Consider the following 21,985-nt stretch of genomic DNA (forward strand, 5'->3'; position numbering starts at 1 on the left):
AGCTAGATACTAAACTAGCAATTCCATCACCACAACTAAGGTACTAAGCATATCTATTACTTCCAAAAATTACTTTGTGTGTGTGTGTGTGTGTGTGTGTGTGTGTTTATAATACTTAAAATAAGATCTGTTGTCCTGGAACATTTTAAAGTATACAATAACATATTGCTAAGTACAGGTACTATATACCACAAATTCTTAGAACTTACATATCTTGCATAATAAAGTCTTATTATCTCACTTCCAGTAAACAGAGTGTGAAGAGATATAAGAGTAACTTTATTGTTAAAAAAAAAAAAAGCAACTAGCTGACACAATCTTAAACAATGGTCAAGGTTAAGATTACTAGTCATAAATCATGTTGATATCATGTGACCCAACTCTGACATGATGTCAAGAGTATGTCATTTCTGTAGCATTTTTTTCTCAAAACCAAAACACCAAAATTATGCAAAAAGCATCAGACAAACACAAAGTGAGAAAAATTCTATATGATATGTGACTCATACCTTTTAAAATTATCAAGGTCATGAACTCAAGGACAGACTGAGAAGTGGTTGCAAATCAGAGAAGACTAAGGAGACATGATAACTAAATGCAGTGTGATAACCTATATGGAAATTTTGAACAGAAAATAAAAATTAGAAATAAATTGGTGACATACAGAAAAACCTGTAGTTTAGCTAATAATAATCCACCAATGTTCATTTCTTAGTTTTGACAAATTTTCAAAAATTATAGAAAATATTAACTTTCAGGGAAACCAGGTAAAAGTCATAAGGAAACTTTATATTTATCATTGAACTTTTTCATTAAATTTAAAATTATTTCAAAATAGAGCATTTATTTCAAAAAGTCCTAGCATCTAAAAAAAGGCTAAAGTTTCTATAGTATCTAATCTCATAAGATTACTTATATAAGTGTATGTCTTATAAACTTACTGAGGGCATGCACTCTCTGATATACTATGAAAACTGAAAAACAAATTGGCATATAAACAATAGAAATAAAAGTAATTAGAGGTAGATAGACAACACGTTGACAATAAAAATGAATGGCATAAAGGCTGAATTTCAGTGTTAGATCTAATATTCAAATGTTTGTCATTCAAAAACTTTGTAAACCGATTGAGAAATGTCAACTACCCTGGCTGTAGATGATCAGAATAGTGACATTTGGGTTAATAATAATAAAAAAACAAACAAACAAAAAAAAAACTAACCTGTGGTGGTACAGTGGATGGAGCGTTGACCTGGAACACTGAGGTTGCCAGTTCAAAACTTATGTCTTGCCTGGTCTGGGCACATATGGGAGTTGATGCTTCCTGCTCTTCCCTCCTTCTCTCTCTCTCTCTCTCTTCCCCTCTCTTCTCTTTCTCTAGAAATGAATAAATAAGATATAAAAAATAAAAATAAATATAAAATGCCGGGTTCCCACAGGAAGAGACGACATCGGCGAGAAACGAGTTTGAGAGTTGAATTCTTTAGCATTCACTGCCAGGCATCTCTGCCAATGGCTATTATAGCTTTATTTTTATACACTAAGTTATAATCACATGGTATGCAGAATACATTGAAGTTATAATTACATGGTATGCGGAATATATTGATTAACAGTTATTTTTACTTTAATATGAGTAAATTCCAGGAAAGGGTTAGTACATCTCTTTAAGCTATGAATCAGGTAGTAAGTCATTATGTACAGTTGTACAATAACTTGAGCAGCAGCAACAACAATATTGGCCCAAACTTCTAAAAAGGCTCTATTGATTCTATCTTACTTAGCAACCTATTGTCTAGTAAAAATTATATTTGTCTACTATTTTCATCTACTAGTCAAGTTCTAACTATTTTTCCCAGAACGTTCCACTACCTGAAGGCTAGGTATGTGAGAGGCTACGTGAGAGGAATGGAAAGTTTTTCTATTCTTCTATAATGTGAAAAGGGTAGGGAAGTAAAGCACTAGAATGCGTAAAGGTTGAAAGGTGCTTTTGTGTTTAGTCTCTGTTTCCTACCTATTCATAAGTCACAATCTATATTTTCCTAATATGATTTTTAGAAGGGAGTTTTTCTATAGATCTAGTCCTTTTCGGGGGACATCATAGCCAGCCCCGTAGGTCTATAAGCCTAGGCAAAGGTGTTTATAGGCTTTTCTGTGGAATTCACACCCTCTGTCTCATTTTCAGATAAATTACTGTAAATCTGCAGGGAAAGTACGGTGCTATTATCCTTGTGCCATAAATGATAGCACACACACACACCCTAGAGAAAAGGAGAGGAAAAAAAACTAATTGAATCCAAGAAGTTAAAAAGGGGGAAGTATCACTGTGCCTCTTCTTCTTTGCTGTGATCGTGTCAAGCAGCAGAGAAACAAGAACATTGTAGCTGTTCCAATATGTACCCTGACTGGGGATCGAACCAGCAACCTATGCATTTCGGAATGATGTTCCAACCAACTGAACTATCCAACCAAAATTTAAATTCTGTAGACATCTTTAAATGAAGCACTGTAGTTACCATGCAAGTGTGTCAGGAGTTTCAGCTTAGGATAAAAAGTGTCTGTCTTTGGGATTCAGATATGAAGGCCAGGTCAGCCTGATTTGTGAGTTGAATATTAAAATCACAGAAAGCCATAAGGATTTGGATAAAAACTAAAAATAATAACTTTCAGTTTAAACATAAAGACTCTTTTAAATTTAATTTAATTTAATTAGTTCAATTTAAATACTGTACTGAACAGCACGGAATAAGATCTATTTTGTATCCTTTACTGTGGTTATTTGGGACAATATTGACTTCATATGGTCACATGAGTAAGGTTGTTATCTAAAGGAAAATCAATTTGATAAAGAATGAGCCCTCAGGGAAGAAATATCACTTAGCTTTAGAATTTGGTTTAGAGGAGGAAAAAGCTGGAATATATAAACCTCCCAAAAATTAACCATAAGAAGAATTGAGCTGTGTAGGCTGAGTTGAAAAATTAAATAATTGCTGAGTAGATGAATGAGACTTAGAAAAGTCCCCATTGTGTGACTATACAGGATGGCCTTCAAGACTGATGATGAAACAGCAAAATGTTCAAATTGAAAGATAAATTTTTGTTCTAAAAACTTTAGTTGTCTATTATTTAGAGATATAATTATTGATGTTATTTTATAATTTCTGTTAACATTTTAATAAATTGGCATTTTAAAATTCTAATATTATTAAAGTTATAAATCAGACTTCTTTGATTGAAATACAGAAAATTCATCTTTTTGATGATTACGAAGTTTTCAATAATAGCAGATGGAACATTTTCTTACATTTAACAAATTTATTAAATATACAATTTTAAACCAATTTTAGGTGATTTCCCCTTTCGTCATTTTCTTAGGAAATTCAATTCATTTAAAGCGTGTCTTGTGATGTGATTCCCATAAACTTTTCATTTGGGCAGGAAGGTTAATGAAAGAGGATATGTGAGTGTGGCTGTGGGACACCCACCGCCAGGGTAAAGTGTAGGAGGGGCAATTCTTCTGAAAAGAGTCGTGCTTAGAAAAAGTAAATATTTTTAGTCAAAAAAAAATTAAGCAAATGAAAATAACTTATAGACACAGACCATGGTGTAGTGATCTCAGGAGGAATTGTGGGTGGCAGGAGGTGGAGGAGGGGAGAGGGGAATAGATGGTGATGGGGGAGACCTGACGTGGGTGCTGAACACACAATGCAACATACAGATGATTATTTTAGAGTTGCACACATGAAGTCTTTATAATTTTATTAACCAATGCCTTCCCAAATAAAGTCAATGAAAAATTTTTTAAATGATTGTTAGGAGCTAATGAAATGTTGTCAAGCTAGGAGGAAATAATATACTATATTTTATGCCAAAAATTAAAATTAATGTTACATATTTTTTTCTTTGGAATTTGTCTTTTGCATAATTTTAATTTAGAAGTAATTTCTCTAATTTTATTGGTGCTGTTGGGCTATTATCTAAAGTTTATTTCTACTTTCCTCAGTCTTCTGTTGTTTTTTGTGAATTGGTCACCTCAAAATTGAAAAATGGTGTGTGGCTATTTTTACCAAAATAATAGCACAATCCCTTGTTGTTGAAAAATGAAATTATCATACTGTCTAATTATTTTCTTTATTTTACATTGAAATTATTTGAAACTTCCTCTAATTAATACAATTACATATAACATTGACATATATCATTTGAATCTTTTGACTATTAAGATTTTGTAGGTTGGTATATATTCTCTTCAATATCTCTCCTTGTCTGTAATCCATAATAGTATTAAAAAACCAAGGTAGATTTACAGAACAATTTATAGTTTTAAATGTATTTGTAGGGAAGGATAAATGTTGACAATAAATAATCTAGAATTCACTCTGAAACAAATAAAAAAAACATAAAATAACCACAAAAGTGTAGAAAAAAAGAAAATTAATATAATGGCTGAATTATTAAAATACAAATTAAGACAAATCATCTACTAGTAATTATCAAATTATCCACAAACTATTTTTGGAAAATGTTAATAAAGTATAAAAGTTAATTCTAGCAGAATTGGTGAAAAAGATAATGCACAAATGAACTGGGAATTTAAAAGTGGGTGTTAATGGATAGAGAAAATTGGTATATCAAGTGGTCTGAAGTAAAAAAGAAATGAAAAATTTTATTGAAAATTATAAATGATTAAAATGAGACTCAAAGGAAGAAATAACCTTAAGTATGCCAGTTGCCATAAAAATTAAACCTAATGGCAAAGACATAACTGCCCTCAAAGGTCTTAAGTTCTTATTTGATGGTAATTTCAGTATGTAAAAAGAACAGAAAAACATTGAATCATTTGGTATCACAAGTGAAAAATGCCACAAACTGACCAAAAATCCCCCCAAAACCTTGAAACAAAATATTTGCAAATATATAAAAACTAAGCTAACAAGTAAACCAAACACCCAAACAATTACCCAATTTTACTTATAAAAAGAAAGTAAATCTAGATCTACATGCAGAATTTATACCAGTAATGTAAGAACAACTGAATATTAGAAAATGAATTAATGCAGTTTTCTAAATTAACAAAATAAAGGGGGAAAATAAACAATCTTATTATATGTCTGACAAAACCCTCAATAAAATTAAAAATACATTGATGAAGAAAATATTTTACCAATTTTGCAATAAAAAGGAACTTCCTTAATATAGTTTATTTTAGCTATAACCAGGTAAAGAACATATACTTGATAACAAAAATTTAGAAGGCTTAACATTTAAATTAGGAACAGGACAAGGCTGTCTGCAATTGCCATTACACTCTTCAAAGTGGAATTAAAGTGTTACTTTCTAGCCCAGTGAGTAAAGAAAAAGATAGGGTAGAAAGAAAGATGAAATTGTCATTATCTGCATGTGTGTTATGTGCTGTTGAGTTGGCTCTGACTCCTGGAGACCCTATGAATGAGCTATGTTCACAGAGTTTTGTCTTCAACAGTCCTGCTCAGATAGATCCTGTACACTAATGCCTATGGCTTCTTTTTCGAAGTCAAGCCATCTCACAGTTGGTCTTCTCTTTTCCTATGGCTTTCTAAAGTTTTCTTAACATTACTGTCTTTTCCAAAGAACCTGCTTTCTCATGATGTGCTCAAAGTGAAAAAGCTTCAATTTTGTCATTTTTGCCTCCAGCAATGTTTCAGACTTAATTTGCTCTAGAACCCAGTTGTTTGTCTTTCTGACAATCCAGGATATTCATAGAGCTCTCCTCCAATACTATGTTTCAAATGAGTCATTCTTTTTTCTATCAACCTTTTCTTATCCAACTTTTACATTCACACATAATAATCAGGAATAAAAAGATAATATCTAATGACATATTTTTCTTATTTTTCATTGTTTCCCTTTCATTAATCTACTTTCTCTTGATTTCTTTACCACAGTGTTCACTTTTTGCATATGCTATAATAAGCATATTATTTTTATATAATATAATCTGATCTATTTTCTTTATACAATAGATTAAACAATAGAGAGATTAAAATAAAAAAGAAAAGAATTCAGTTATTTAAATGAATAAAATATCAACACACTACATAAATGTTATAATCCTAAGTACAAAATTTTACATTTAGACCCATTTATCCAGATTGAGTTCCAGCAAAAAACAAAAAAGATTTATTTGCAGATAACCAAGGTGACTTGTTTATGACATAAGTAGATGTCCCTTTTATTTATTGTTTTTTGGTTTATGACAGCATGAATGTTTCCCCATTTATTTAGATATTTAATTTCTCAGCAATCTTTTTTAGTTTTTTTGTATGTTCTGAATTTCTTTTAATGAATTTGTTCTCATGTATTTTATTATTTTTGAGACTTTTCTGAATAAAATTATTTCCTTGTTTTATTTTAAAATTATTTTTTGATAATATAGAAAAATATTTTTGGTATATTTATTTTGCATTCTGTTAGCAACTTATTGTACATTTAAATCCATAATTTTCATTGAGTTATTAAAAATATGTTCTGGCCCTGGTGAATTGGCTCAGTGGTAGAGCATCAGCCTGGCATGTGGAAGTCTCAGGTTTGATTTCCAACGAGGGCACACAGAAGAAGTGCCCATTTGTTTATCGACCCTTCCCCCTGTCCTTTCTCTCTGTCTCTCACTTCCCCTCCCGCAGCCAAGGCTCCATTGGAGCAAAGTTGGCCCAGGCACTGAGGAGGGCTCCATGGCTTCTGCCTCAGGCACTATAATGGCTCTGGTTGCAATGAATCAATGCCCTGGATAGGCAGAGCATCGACCCCTAGTGGACTTTCCAGATGGGTCCTAGTCAGGTACATGTGGGAGATTTTTTCTTGCCTCCCCACTTCTCACTTCAGAAAAATAAATAAATAAATATTAAAATAAATGTTCTGTTTCTTCACTGATATTTTATTTTTGACTCATTGTTTTCATATTTTTCCGTAATTCTTAAAAGTAGGATTTATTCTTTGAATATATTTGATGTTTATTGTTTTCCAGCTTTGAAGTTGTTTTCTGTTTCTAACACATGAGCAACATCAAAGGCAATTTATGTTGACTTCTTTTTTTCCTGTGTATAGTCATGCTTCCCTCTTTCTTTTCATGCCTCTTATTATGTTGTTGAAATATGCATGATGATATATTGATTTTGATCGCAAAAAAGTTATGGCTGCTGTTCTTTGTTTCTTTATATTTTTGCTTAATCACTTGCCTAGAATGATTCAGTACAGTCTGACACTCTCAACAGATGTGACCACTGATAACTCAGCAAGTTCTTTTTCTAATCTTGTTTTTCTTTTAAGATTGTTTTCTTTGGAAATATTTGTATGTCAGCATATCATAATAAACATTGTTCAAATACTAAGCCAGTAAGGTTTCTACCTTTTGCAAATGGATCTTTGTTTGTGTTGGGGTGTGCATTGAAGGTTCCAGAACTGTTCCCTGAACTTGACTTTCTTCTCCGCTTTCTTGTTTCTATCCACAGCATGTGCACAAGCCTCAAATTCATCCAGGGACCTGCAGAAGCTGGAGTTGGTCATTTATGGTCTCTTTTGAGCATGCATGCAACTTTGCACATGTGTGTTTTCTTCTGAAATGTCAGGGATATGTGGAGGGTCATCACGGTTCACTATGGTGAACTTCTCACAAGATCTCCCTCTAAACTTTCTTACTTGTTCGCTGGTACCTTCTTTCCCCCATCCAGTGATATACCCTCTGGCAAGTTGGGAAGTTAACCTTTTCTATGTGTTTGCCTTAGAGCAGGGGTCCCCAAACTACGGCCCGCGGGCCACATGCGGCCCCCTGAAGCCATTTATCCGGCCCCCGCCGCACTTCCGGAAGGGGCACCTCTTTCATTGGTGGTCAGCGAGAGAAGCATAGTTCCCATTGAAATACTGGTCAGTTTGTTGATTTAAATTTACTTGTTCTTTATTTTAAATATTATATTTGTTCCTGTTTTGGTTTTTTACTTTAAAATAAGATATGTGCAGTGTGCATAGGGATTTGTTCATAGTTTTTTTTATAGTCTGGCCCTCCAACGGTCTGAGGGACAGTGAACTGGCCCCCTGTGAAAAAATTTTGGGGACCCCTGCCTTAGAGTTTGCTACTGTTATTAACAATATAGCTCCTGAGTTTTTGCTTTTCCCTACACTTCTCTGAATCAAGGTAGCCACCTCCAGCAGGAAAGCTACTGATTTTCATTCCTCTCCCTGCCTTGCTAGCACTGCACTGAGAGTGCTGGGCATGGGGAGGGGCTGAGAGCAGCTCTGATTAGAACCACACTGTGCTAATCCAGGTCTCGTAGTTGTTTTAAAATAAACACTTCTTAATTAGGTATATTCATTTGAATTATTTTCAAAGTCTTAATATGGTTCATGGACCTTGATAACATTATACGGAGTGAAATAAGTAAATTAGAAAAAATCTAAGAACTATATGAACCAATGCATAGATGGGACATAAAAATGAGACTTAGAGACATAGACAAGAATGTGATGGTAACAGGGAGTGGGGTGGAGGGGTGGGGAAGGGGTGAGGAAGGAGAGGAAGGGAGTGGGGGGAGGGTAGGGGCACAAAGAAAACCAGATAGAAGGTGACGGAGGACGATTTGACTTTGAGTGAGGGGTATGCAGCATAATCAAAGGTCAAAATAATCTGGAGATGTTTTCTCGGAACATATGTACCCTGATTTATCAATGTCACTGCATTAAAATTAATAAAAATAAGATTTAAAAAACGTTTTTCAGGGTCATCACTCTTTTGAGGGAGAGAATTAGCTAGGGCCCTCACTTCAATGGTCTGAAAGTTCCTCATACTAAAGGAAACAGGTGGTCAGATTTGCTGCAGCACCACTTGTCTGCATGGTATTAGGGTGCAGTAGGAACACTTCTACTCATGTAAGGCCTTAGTGTCACAAACACAGAACTAAAAACTTTAACAAATGCTTAGTAGGATATTTAAAAGGGCCCTGGGACCTGTTGGGTGGTGTTGTAACAACGTGAAATACTCAAGCTTGTTTTAGTTCCCATCTGGATAACAGAGAGGCATGATAAGAAAGATCCCATGTTACCCAGAAGTAATTGAAGGGCTTTTAGTCTGAAAATGTTGGGTGGCAGCACATAAATATCTGGTACTTCCATGAAATAATTGATAAGACAACACATCATTCCTGAGTTTGAGATATGCATATGCTGAGGCTACCACAAGTGAACTACGTCCTTATCAGAAAACCAGCCTCCTGAGTATGTTATTTAGATATAAACATGATATAAATTTTTCTAGAGTATACTATGGAAATCCCGGCATAATTATATCTAAAATAATTTTTGTCCATTCTTTCAAATGAAAAATATACTTAAAGCAGAGCAGCGTATTTTAATGATATATGGGAAATTTTGTGTTATGAACTATATATATTAATGAATTGCACTTTTTTTTAGTTCCTCAAGAGGTATATACTCCCTGTATTTACTGGGTCTTAGCATATACTGTGTTCTCTTATCAGATTAACTCCTCATCTTCTCTCAGAATGCAGATCTACCATCACTCTATGGGAATTCCATTTAATATCCTTGACTTGGTCCATTCTTCCTATGGTTTATTATCATGTCACTGTATGCTTGCAAACATCTGGCACAGAGTAAGTGCTCAATATTTAATTAATAAAAAAAAAATACAGGGGTCCTTGGGTTACGACACAGTTCTGCTCCTACAACAGTGATGTAATCCTTATTTAGGGTAAATTGAAACACACTCTAGTAACTAAAATGGAACAATTGTGCTTCTCGAGGTCCAAAATGGCAAAGGTAAGCATACTGAGGGTTGCCAACTCCCTCACTCATTTTCTGTGTTACTGCGTATTCTTCCCATGTGTGCAACTCAGTTGCACACATAGTCTTAAGTACAACGCTAATGCCATAGGCCGAAACATGCACAACTCAATTTTTTAAAGTATTAATGGGAGTGAACATCATAAACTTGAAACATTGTTTGTGGAGAATGTTTTGACCAAAGATATCCTGCAAATACATTCAAGAAACTTGAACACTTTAAAAGACACAACAACACTGATTCAAGTTAACTTTAAATGTTATTTAAGTGATAGATTCACAGACATCTACTCAGCTTTCTATGGCCACATGCTCAGCAGATATTGTGTATCCCTTAACACCTCCTTGCAACAACCCATATGCCTGCCATGAATCACAAAAACACCTCCAGCCGGGACCTCAAATTCAACATGACCCAAATTGACTGCATATCTCACTATCTTCCCACCCAAATTGTGTTGTCTATTTTAATAAGTGACATCATTTTATCTTCTCCTGGTCACACTTTGTTTGACTAATCCTGCTTACCACCATGCTTCGTTCTTTCTACTCTGCAGCCTCACTGCTACTGCCTTTGTTCGGGTCACTGAAGTCATCTATCTGCCTTGTAGCTTTCATCACTGTCTGATTGCAAATCTCAACGTGAATTAGAAAACTTTTCTAAATTATATTTTAACCATATCACACTCATATTTAAAATCCTTCACTTGCTTGATAAACAAGATAATTTTTCAATATGGCACCTTTATCATGGCCTTCTCTTGTTTTGTCTCCTTTTCTATTTTTTCCTTTAACCCCAAGCTTCAATATCCACTTCTCTCATGTAGGTCTCCACACATTTCCTACTTTCTAGCATGCTTTGCTATCTGTAAGGCAGACAGTCCCTTCATCTCTTTATAGAAAAAACATGTAGGATCTTATGCTTTTATTTTCTTCAGATAAAATTTTAAAATATGTCACATATACTAGAACTTTCTGTAGAACTAGGTGGCTGCTGCTCAGAATACACCCTTGTACCCCTTTACCTTTTTATGTACATGAAGCAATTGATCTTTAAGTTTTTAGCAAAAACAAAGTACAATTGGGCATCTAGTTATTTTTTCCCCATCTGCTTTTCTTGCAAGTACTGTGCCTGTTTTCAGGATAAAATACCTTCCCTGGCAAACATATTCTCCTCCATGAGAGAAATTCCTGGATTGCTGTCATATGAACAACTGCTTTTAAAGCTTGAAATTCCATAAAACCAGTGTTAATAAATAATTATTTAGTTATTATATGTAAGACAAGTAATAATAAGTGTTGGAGAGGTGATGGAGAAATAAAAACCCCTCATACACTGCTAATGGAAATTGTTTTAACCACTGTAGAAAACAGTACATAAATACAATGAAATACTACACAGTCATGAGAAAAAAAATATTTAATTTTGAGACAACATGTATGGATCTTGAGAATAGTATGCTAAGTGAAAAAAGTGAGATAGAAAAAGTCAGGAATCAGAGGATTTCATGGATATGTGGGATATAAATATGAAAGCAACAAATGAACAAAGAAAACAAACTTAAACATGCAGACACAGACAACAGAAAGCATGGTGGTTACCACAGGGACGAGATGTCATGGTGTGAGAAAAAAGGGTCAAGAGGGTCAAATACATGCTGATGTAAGAAGACTTAATTTGAGGTGGTAAACACATACTGCAAAATACAGAGAATGTAGTATAGAACAGTACAGTTGAAAACTATATAATTTTATTAAACCATGTTATCCTTATAAATTCAATATAAATTTTAAAATAAGTAAATAAGTCTCTGATTATTATACTTTTATGTTTCATTTCCATTTATAGTATTTGTAAATATCCCTTATATTTGTATTATTTTTAATTATTTAAAATATTTATTTCATTGATTTTAGAGAGAGAACAAAGAGAGCAAGAAAAAGACAAGAACATCGATCTGTTCCTATGTGAGCCACGACCAAGGATTGAAAGGGCAACTTCTGTGTCTTATAACAAAGCTCTAATTAACACTGAAACATTTTATTGCAATGTTTGGATTTGCATTAGTTTTCTTTTGCATAATTTCTGGGCTGTGGATTGTGAGTGATTTTATCTGTTGTCCTTTTGAAGGACTTCTTTAAGGTTTCTCTTCCTTAGAATCCTTTCATTATTTACTAGAATGATAAAGAATGTATTCATCATTTTAAAATAAATATTTAAATCATTTGCACATTTTCGAGAAAAACAAAAGGCTGTTGTTCTCCACCACCGAGATTAAATCAGGTCTCTCATAAAAATTATAATTTAAATAAATTTTTCTGACAAGCTCTATGTTATTGTCTTGTGGTCAACAAGATATAAATTGATATAAAACTTATTTCCCTCCCTTTTTATCAACCTCACCAGGGAATTAAGTAATATGGAATTTAATTCTTTGATTATTTACTTCTTTCTGAAATATCAATCAAATGTATTAAATTTATAAGTATATTTAAATAATATTTAAGATTAACTATGTATATATATATTTTTAATAATTTTATTTTTTTAATGGGGTGACATCAATAAATCAGGATACATATATTCAAAGATAACAAGTCCAGGTTATCTTGTCGTTCAATTATGTTGCATACCCATCACCCAAAGTCAGATTGTCCTCTGTCACCTTCTATCTTGTTTTCTTTGTGCCCCTCCCCCTCCCCCTTTCCCTCTCCCATTCCCCCCTCCTCCCCGTAACCACCACACTCTTATCAATGACTCTTAGTTTCACTTTTATGTCTCACCTACGTATGGAATAATGCAGTTCCTGGTTTTTTCTGATTTACTTATTTCGCTTTGTATCATGTTATCAAGATCCCACCATTTTGCTGTAAATGTTCCGATGTCATCGTTTCTTATGGCTGAGTAGTATTCCATAGTGTATATGTGCCACATCTTCTTTATCCAGTCATCTATTGACGGGCTTTTTGGTTGTGTCCATGTCCTGGCCACTGTGAACAATGCTGCAATAAACATGGGGCTGCATGTGTCTTTACGTATCAATGTTTCTGAGTTTTGGGGGTATATACCCAGTAGAGGGATTGCTGGGTCATAAGGTTAACTATATATTTTTAAAATAAATTTAAAAATTAAATTTATTGAGGTTACATTGGTCAATAACATTATATTAATTTCAAGTGTACAATTTTATAATAAATCATTGGTATATTGCATTATGTTTCATGACCTAAAGTCTAGTCTTTTCATGTCACCATATATTTCATCCCCTTTACCCTCTTCAATCTCTCCTTATTTCGCTTCCCCTCTGATAATCGCTCCACTGTTGCCTGTGACTGTGTTTGTTCATTTTGTTTGCTTGTTGCTTTCTGTTTTCTATTCTACATATTATTTTTTGAGGAAACTCCATACTTTTTTCATAGTGGCTATGTCAAGGGTCGGGAAACTTTTTGGCTGAGAGAGCCATGAACGCCACATATTTTAAAATGTAATTCCGTGAGAGCCATACAATATGTTCAACACTAAATACAAGTAAATTTTTGCATTTTATGTAAGACCAACACTTTTAAAGTACAATAAGTCTCTGAATTCTTTTTAATAACGTTGTTATGCTGTTTTTAACCAATGATGAATAAAGTACTTCTTACCATTAATACAACTTCTGGTGCTGCATGGTTTTGCTGATGGCTTTGTAGTCTGGCTGATACATGGTGAGGTTAAGCTTCATGCAGGCATTGAGACTTCCATCCATTAAACGTGATCGTATGTGACGGGAAGCGTGTTTCAAGTTTTGACAATCAGCCGGTCTGCACGTTGAAGATTTTTCATTTCTCCCCACTTGTGTTTGCTCGCCAACTCTGCTTGCTGTCGTGCAAGTCTTTCCAAATCTTCATTCAGTGTCTTGAACTTATTCACCCACATGTCTGAGGCCTTCAGGTCAGCAGCTTGTAGCTCAAATATTCTGACAGAGATACCGGGGATTAACTCAGATAGGCGCTGTCCACTGCATACTTGATGGATGGGTGATGAACTTAAAAAGATCAACGTGCTCATGAAATTCTCCAAAACACGCTTTGAATGACTGCATGAGGTTAGATGTGAAGCCCGTTAGCTGCTGGAGATCAAGATGTTGAGCAGGGTCACTTGCTGTTCATGCATTTTTAAACTCTCTCAGTTTTTCAAAGTGTAGTAAATGACCTGTTTTAATGTTGGTGATAAAGAGTTCCAGCCTGTTTTCAAATGCAAACACTGCTTGTTAAAGGGATAAGACTGTATTTCCAATGCCTTGCATTTTCACATTGAGCTAGTTCAGATGTTCAGTTTTGACCACGAGATAGTAGCACTTCAGAAGCCACTCAATGTTAGCTAACACAGAATGCTCAACATTATTTATTTCAAGAAAAGTCCGGATTTCGCTTAGACAAGCCGCAAACCAGCTGAGCATCTTCCCTCTTGACAACTAATGCACATTGCTGTGCAGAAGCAGACCAGGATAATTATTCCCAACTTTATCCAGCAGTTTTAAACTGGTGATCATTTAAAGCTTGGGCAACAATAAAGTTGACCACCCGAATGACCAGCGACATCATCTCACCAAGCTGCTCACCACACATCTGAGCACAAAGCGCCCCCTGATGTAGGATGCAGTGAAAACTTAGGATGGGCCTCTTTTCATGTTCACGTAGAAGCTCTACAAATCTGCTGTTTTTCCCATGCACGGATCACCATCAGTACACATCGAAATAAGTTTATCCATCAGTAGATTTTTTTCTTTAGCAAACACAGTGAAAGACTTGAATAATCCTCCCTTCTCGTTGTCTCTTTCATTGGCAAAACAGCAAGACTTTCCTCATGCAGTGTGTCACCAACAGCATACCTTGCAATCATGCTGAAGTGGGATAAATGGCTTACATCTGTTTACTCATCCAAAGAGACAAAAGAATCGTGCTGCATTTGTGTCCTTCACTTGTGTTGCCTCAGTTTGATTTGCCATCATGATGGTACGATTGTGAATAGTTCTTGCCAACAGAGCCATGTCTTTTATTCATTTGATTATCTTGTCTTTATCTGAAAAATCGTCAAAAAGTTCATTGGCAACATCAAGCATGAATGTTTTGGCATACTCCCCATCTGTGAATGGCTTTCTGTTTCTCACAATTGCTAAAGCACCAGCAAAGCTAGCCCAATTTCAGTCACCTTGTTGGGTCCAAACACAGAGTTGTTGCTGACTAGCTTGCACTCTTCTCAGTAGCTCTTGACATGCTTTCTTCCTGCTGTCCCCGACTAGATATTTTGATGCAAATGTAGTATGGCGTGAGTTTAAGTGCCACTTTATATTTGACTTTTTCTTCAGTGAAATTTTATCATTGTATATTAGACACACTGCAGAACCTGCTCTCTCCACGAAGGCGAAATCTTCTGTCCATTCCTGCTGAAAAGTACGATACTCCTCATCCTTTTTTCTTTTAGCCATCTTCTTCATCAAAAGGGTTTCTGCAATTAGCTAGCTGACTATATGATCAAAAGGAGGGAAGTTTATGTCCTGACCTCTAAACGACCCATGTACGTTACACATTATTCAATAAAAATTTGGTGTTGTCCCAGAGGACAGCTGTTATTGTCTCCAGCCACCCGCAACCATGAACATGAGAGGTAGGAAATGAATGGATTGTAATACATGAGAATGTTTTATATTTTTAACATTTTTTTTAATTTAAGATTTGTCTGCGAGGCAGATGCAGCCATCAAAAGAGGCACATCTTGCTCAAGAGCCACAGGTTCCCGACCCCTGGGCAATATCAGTCTACATTTTTACCAGCAGTAGATGAAAATTTTGTTTTTTCTCTGCATCCTCTCCAACACTTGTTACCGCTAATCTTGTTGATAACAGCCATCCTAACAGGTGTGAGATGGTAACTCTGTGGTTTTGATCTGCATTTCTCTTGTGACTAGTGAAATTGAGCATTTTTCATACATTTTTAGGCCATTGCTATCTCTTCCTGAGAAAATTGTCTTTTCAGGTCTTCTGTCCATTTTTAAATATGGACATTTTTTTTGTTGTGTTGTTGAGTTGTATAAGTTCTCTGTATATTTGGATTTAGCCCCTAATCAGAGATCATGTTCGCACATATCTTCTAAGTTTTTGTCGGTTACCTTTTTTTCATGTTGATGGTTGTTTCTTCTGTGCAGAAACCTTTCAGTTTGATGTAGTCCATTCATTTACAAAACTAAATTTATATTAGTACTTATTGCATTATTCAGGTTAACGTTGGTTTTATTTCAATCATTAGTTTCATAATCTAGTTCTATTGCATATTCTTTGATATTTTGAGTATTTCAAATAGAGTTATTTGGCCCTCAGATGTGAATGATAATTTACCTGAACAAAAAAAATTTAAGATTATCTCATTACCTTAAAGTTCTGACATATTTTCTCACAGCATTGAACATGAGGTGTCTGAACCAGTATCTGAGAGTCAGAAGCAATGGATGAGATTAAGTGTAAACTATTTCTAATAACTCTGAGCACAATTCTGTGAGTCATTTATATTATAAATGTAGAGGTTGTAGATTGGGTGTTTTCATTTACTTTCATTTTCTCTTAAGCACTTCTCTCTGAAATCTTAGTGTCTGACATATCTTTTGACACCAGATGGGCTCTTACTAAATGTTAGTGGAATGTGTCTATGAAACCAAAGAAATATTATTTAAACTATCTGCAGGTTGGACAGCAAACATCAATGAAAAAAACAAAAATAAAAACTCAAAACAATAATTAATTCTTCTGTGTAAAGTCCACTCCCTGGAGTCATTCTCTGCCTCCAAAAAAACTCTTCACTCACTAGACACACCAAGGAGACACCAGGGCTTCCAGGACATAATCTGTGAGGGGAGGGCTACATGACTGCTCCTGATACTCGGGAACCTGGAGACACACTCAACTCATTTAGGGTAGAGTGGGAGCCCAAGCCCCTGTGCATCCCTGATAAACCCACTCACACAACATTAATAAACATCCATCTACTGATCAGCTCACTACGTCCTGGTTAAGCATGCAGTGGAAACTTATAAGAGTGACTGTTGCTCTGACTGGAGAAACTGAGCAAAAGGATGTTTTCCTCAGATTACCTGACTGTCTGTATTGCCACTGCTGCTATTTATATATATTCGCTGTGGATTATAGACATGTGCCTGTTCATTCTACAGCTTCATTCATAGTACCTACTGTCTTTTAATAATGATTTTGAGAAGAGAAAGCTTAAAAGACAGAAGGTAGTGGGGAGGGGACAGGGAGAACAGGAGAGGTAATAAGAAGAGTGACAGTAGACAGCAGAGCAAAAAATAATGGATAAATAGAATAATACAGAGGAAACCAAGAAGAGGTAGAAAGAAATCTGGAAACTGACAAAAGGAGCAGAACCACAGGGGGATCAGGAGTGGGGACACTGCTCAATCCATGAGGCACTACAAGAACCTTCTGTTACATCTTTTTTTTTTTTTTTTTTTTTTTTTAATTTATTTATTTATTTATTTTTTAATTTTTTTTTTTAATTTTTTTTTCTGAAGCTGGAAACAGGGAGAGACAGTCAGATAGACTCCCGCATGCGCCCAACCGGGATCCACCCGGCACGCCCACCAGGGGCGGTGCTCTGCCCCCCAGGGGGCAATGCTCTGCCCATCCTGGGCGTCACCATATTGCGACCAGAGCCACTCTAGCGCCTGAGGCAGAGGCCACAGAGCCATCCCCAGCGCCCGGGCCATCTTTGCTCCAATGGAGCCTCGGCTGCGGGAGGGGAAGAGAGAGACAGAGAGGAAAGCGCGGCGGAGGGGTGGAGAAGCAAATGGACGCTTCTCTTATGTGCCCTGGCTGGAATCGAACCCGGGTCCTCCGCACGCTAGGCCGACGCTCTACCGCTGAGCCAACCGGCCAGGGCCCTGTTACATCTTTTATGGAAAAGAAAACTGAGAATCCAAGTGTGGGCTTGAGTTCCCCAACACCAGAAGGTTCTATATTTTCCGGCCAGACTTCATACTGCAGACATTGTTACAAAGTCAGGACTCCTTTTATACTTGTTGGTGCAATAAAGGGGTCTGGAGGCAGACAAGAGCAAAAAGCAAATCTGGTAGCCAGACATGGAAGAGATGGAGGGGAAATGAGAGACCCTGTGGGAGGCTTGTGGCTGAGGGAGGCAGTCGGGTATCTCTGACAGGGAAGTGAGCAGAGGAAGAGGCTAATTTGTTTTGGTGGCAAGGGTAGTTACTACAGAAGAGTTCAAAAGGGTTTGGAGGGGAAGCTGATTTCTGAGTCTGCAGGCACTCGTCTTGTGGAGGCATCCTTACCTACCAGAGCTGCAATGCTGCTGCTTCTGCCCCTGCTCTTCAAGGGAATTCTCTGCCATGGGCCAGGTACAGGGGGTAAGAAGAACCCAGGTGGAATGAGACCTGTGGTTGGGCAAAGCAGGGTGGATAAAAGTTCTGGAGAGGGTCTGGAGACAGGGAGTAATATTCCTACTAGATGCCCCTGGAATCTGCATGCCAGGCGAGGGCCAGGCTCCATCCTTGACCCCCATCTCTTTCTGATTTTGGGGATAAGAATCTGGATCAGGGAGAAAAAGATATGGGACTATGTACAAACTTTTTAAGTATTTGCATTTTTCATTTCCTCCATGGGCCCCTCTTCTCTACTCCTTTCACCCGCTCTCTATTGTCACTTCCCTGTCTTTCAGCTACCCGAGGTCTAGCACCTCATCATCCAGCAACAGAAGAGCCCCCCTCCTTTCGCTTGCTTCAGATTTCTTCCTTTGCCAACCAGACCTGGCAACATATGGAGGGCTCAGCCTGGCTGGGTGAGCTGCAGACTCATCGCTTGGACCCTGACTCGGGCATCATCCAGTTCCTGTGGCCCTGGGCTGGGGGTAATTTCACCAAGGAGGAGCTGAAGAACATATTGACGTTATTGCAGTTGTACATTCACAGCTTCCCCCTGGAGGTGCAGGCATTTTCCAGTCAGTTTCAGTTTGAATGTGAGTTTGCTTTTGCAAGCTGATATTTGCCTGAAAGTTCCCACCAGGGCAGGTGTTATATGGCCTCTGACCATTATCCAAACTTCCTGACCTTGTGTCTGTATCCCTGGCTCACTCTTTTTAATTTATTTACTTATTTGTTTAATTATTTAGCTTCATTTTTTTACCACTATTCACAATATACATACCCTCACACCCAAATACAAAGAAGGACCTTCGTGTACATATCCCTGCACACTCTGGAATATACCCTCATATTCTGGTTTCTTGTAATATTTGTTGCCTTTTGATTTTTTCCCCTAATCCTTGGCCTGAGGCTCAGCCTTTCACAACTAAATCTGCCCTTCCTTCTCCCTGCCCTGAGTGTTCACTTAACCTAACCAGGACCTAACAACTCCCAAGTAAGGTCTTCCTGCTGCTCTGCTATCTTTCTAACAGTCTTCTCATCTAACACTTCAGGTTAATTATTTCAACATTCCTTTATTATTTTAACATATTCTTCCAGCAGATTTTCTTTACTTTTAATACCAAACTTTAGTCTTCCATGTCATTCAATAGAAGTTTCTTCCCTTGAATTCCTTTATTTTCTAGATAATTGACTTTTTCTCCCTACAATTTGATCTGTATTAATTATCTCTTCCTTGTTTTTCCCCAGATCCCTTTGAGTTCCAGGCATCCGCTGGCTGTGCAATGCATTCTGGAAAAGCCCCAGAAAGTTTTATAAACACAGCATATCAAGGATCAGATTTCCTGAGTTTCCAAGGAAATTCCTGGAAGCCGTCTCCAGGAGCAGGGATTCTGGCTCAGAGTGTCTGTGAGATGCTTAATCGCTTCCGTATTATTAAAGAAGTTGTGCAGGGCCTTCTCAGTGACACCTGCCCTCGGTTTCTGTCAGGCCTCCTGCAAGGAGGGAAGTCAGACCTGGAACGACAGGGTGAGTCCAATCTCCTGTCCCCTCATAGCTTCAGTGCTTAACCCTTGTATTTCAGTGTTTTACTATTTGTCATCCCTTTGAAGCATAGAATAAGAAGCTAGAAGGTGAGTGTGTATTCTGGACTACTTCCACAACAAGAGAAAGAGTGATTGCTAAAACAGCTAAGGTTCCTGAGCCATGAAACTGAAAGTGGGATGCCCTGCTAAAGTCCATTTCTTCTTGTCTTTTTCCAGTGAAGCCACAGGCTTGGGTGACCAAAGGCTCCAGTCCTGGTCCTGGCCGTCTGCTGCTGGTGTGCCACATCTCTGGCTTTCATCCAAAACCTGTGTGGGTGATGTGGATGCGGGGTCAACAGGAGCAGCGGGGCACTCGACAAGGTGAAGTCCTGCCCAATGCTGATGGGACGTGGTATCTTCGAGTAACCCTGGATGTGGCAGCTGGACAGGCTTCTGGCCTGTACTGCCGAGTGAAACACAGCAGCCTGGGAGGCCGTGATATAATCATCCACTGGGGTGAGAAAGAATGAGGGCTCTCCTGGGAAATCATAATCTTCCCATAGTTCTGGGCTAATGATTGAGTAGCTGGAGAATGGATAGAATTGCTATGCACCAGAGGATAAAATTGGGAAAATACAAATCGTAAGGAATGGTGAACATTCATAGCAATTAAATTTCAAGAAAAGATAAGGAGAAGATTAGAGGTGCTAAAGAAAAATAAAAGAAGGAGCAAATAATTTGGTAAAAAAGAGAGCAGAGGATGAGATCAGACATAGAGATTCAGGAAGAATTGAAATAAGGGATCTAGAAAATATGGAAGGAAACTCTTTGAAGGTCCCAAGCTGTGAAATGCAAAGCTTTTACTGAGGTTTGATAGAGAGTCTCTCAAAGAGTGACATTATTTTTTTCCTAATCAGATGGATACCCCATCTCCCTGATATTGATCTGTTTGGCTATAGCAGTTACTCTGGTTATAGTGGTTGTGGTGGGCTCATGGATTAAACAGCACAGGTGAGACTTTTCTTGTTTATTTATTTAACTACTTATGCATTTATTCTTTCTTTCCTCTACTGTTTTTTGTTCTCTCTGATTATCTGTCTTTTAGATTAAAATCCTCTTCTTCTCCTATAGCTCAAATCAGAATGTCTGCTCTCCCCCTGCACCCAGCCCTGCCACTCCCATGGAAGGAAACACCCAAGAGCCCAGAGTTTCAGGAAACCACCTCTGCCTGGCACAGAGATCTTGGATCAAAAATAAATTGTTGAAGAAATGGAAAATTATCTTGAACCAACTGTGATGTTATTAGTTTTACTTATACATAAAATTATAGTCTACTTCTCTTGAACCTGTATCATACTAATAAATAAAGCATGCCTTTCTAAAATAGTTTTTTCTGACAAAGATTCTGACTTATTTGGAAACTTGACCTCTCATCCTTATCATGTAACAATGTTTTTCTGCTTTGCACCTGTTTATGGATCCATCAAGGTCTTATTTAGATGTCTGTTTCTGAATCTTCCCCAACAGTTTCCCTGGATGGCTCAGTTGAAATCTCAAAACAGGTACCAGATGATCTTACTTACATCTGGAATCTAATGAATAAAATAAACAAACAAAATAGAAACAGACTCATGGATACAGAAAACAGGCTAATAGTTGTCTAGTTGTCAGGTGCGAGGTGTTTTGCAGGCTGGGTAAAGAAGGTGAAGGAATTAAGCAGAGAAAACCACATAGACACAAAAAACAGTATGGTGATTATCAGAGGATAGAGGGAAAAGGAGGGTTAGAGGAGGCAGAAAAGGGTAACTGGGTGATTGTTGGGTTAACAAAGGAGGGATGCACAAGGCTTGGTGAATTTTATAAAAAGTTTATTTATGCCTCTGTGGCCAAGTGGGCTGAGACCCTAGTGGCATCAGCAGTGAGAGAAAGAAAAGCCTCGTCCTATATAGGACTGAGTTTGGTGTCTTTCTCCTTTCAGGGGGAAGAATTCTGTTCTCTGTTATGATTTAAACAATGGGAGAGGTGGGATGGTGCTAAGTAAAGAATGTTCAGATAAGTGATGAGGGATGACTAACTCTCAGGGTGTCCCAGAGTTGGGTGGAGGTAAGACATAAATAAGGATTGCTTAGATAAAGAATCATGGGAACTTCTTTGGCCCTGTGTCACCTAAAGTTCAGCCTGGCTAATTGAAGCTATTGGTAAA

General features: G+C 37.0%; 2 pseudogenes; one reads left to right on the plus strand and one right to left on the minus strand.

The window, feature by feature from the left end:
• Positions 1-21,985, minus strand: part of LOC136398436 (T-cell surface glycoprotein CD1b-2-like) — a 260,952-nt pseudogene that overhangs the window by 24,997 nt on the left and 213,970 nt on the right.
• Positions 18,121-21,148, plus strand: LOC136400724 (T-cell surface glycoprotein CD1e, membrane-associated-like; annotated as a pseudogene).

This window comes from Saccopteryx leptura, chromosome 3 (genome assembly GCF_036850995.1).
Source record: "Saccopteryx leptura isolate mSacLep1 chromosome 3, mSacLep1_pri_phased_curated, whole genome shotgun sequence".
In the NCBI taxonomy this organism is placed as follows: Eukaryota; Metazoa; Chordata; class Mammalia; order Chiroptera; family Emballonuridae; genus Saccopteryx; species Saccopteryx leptura.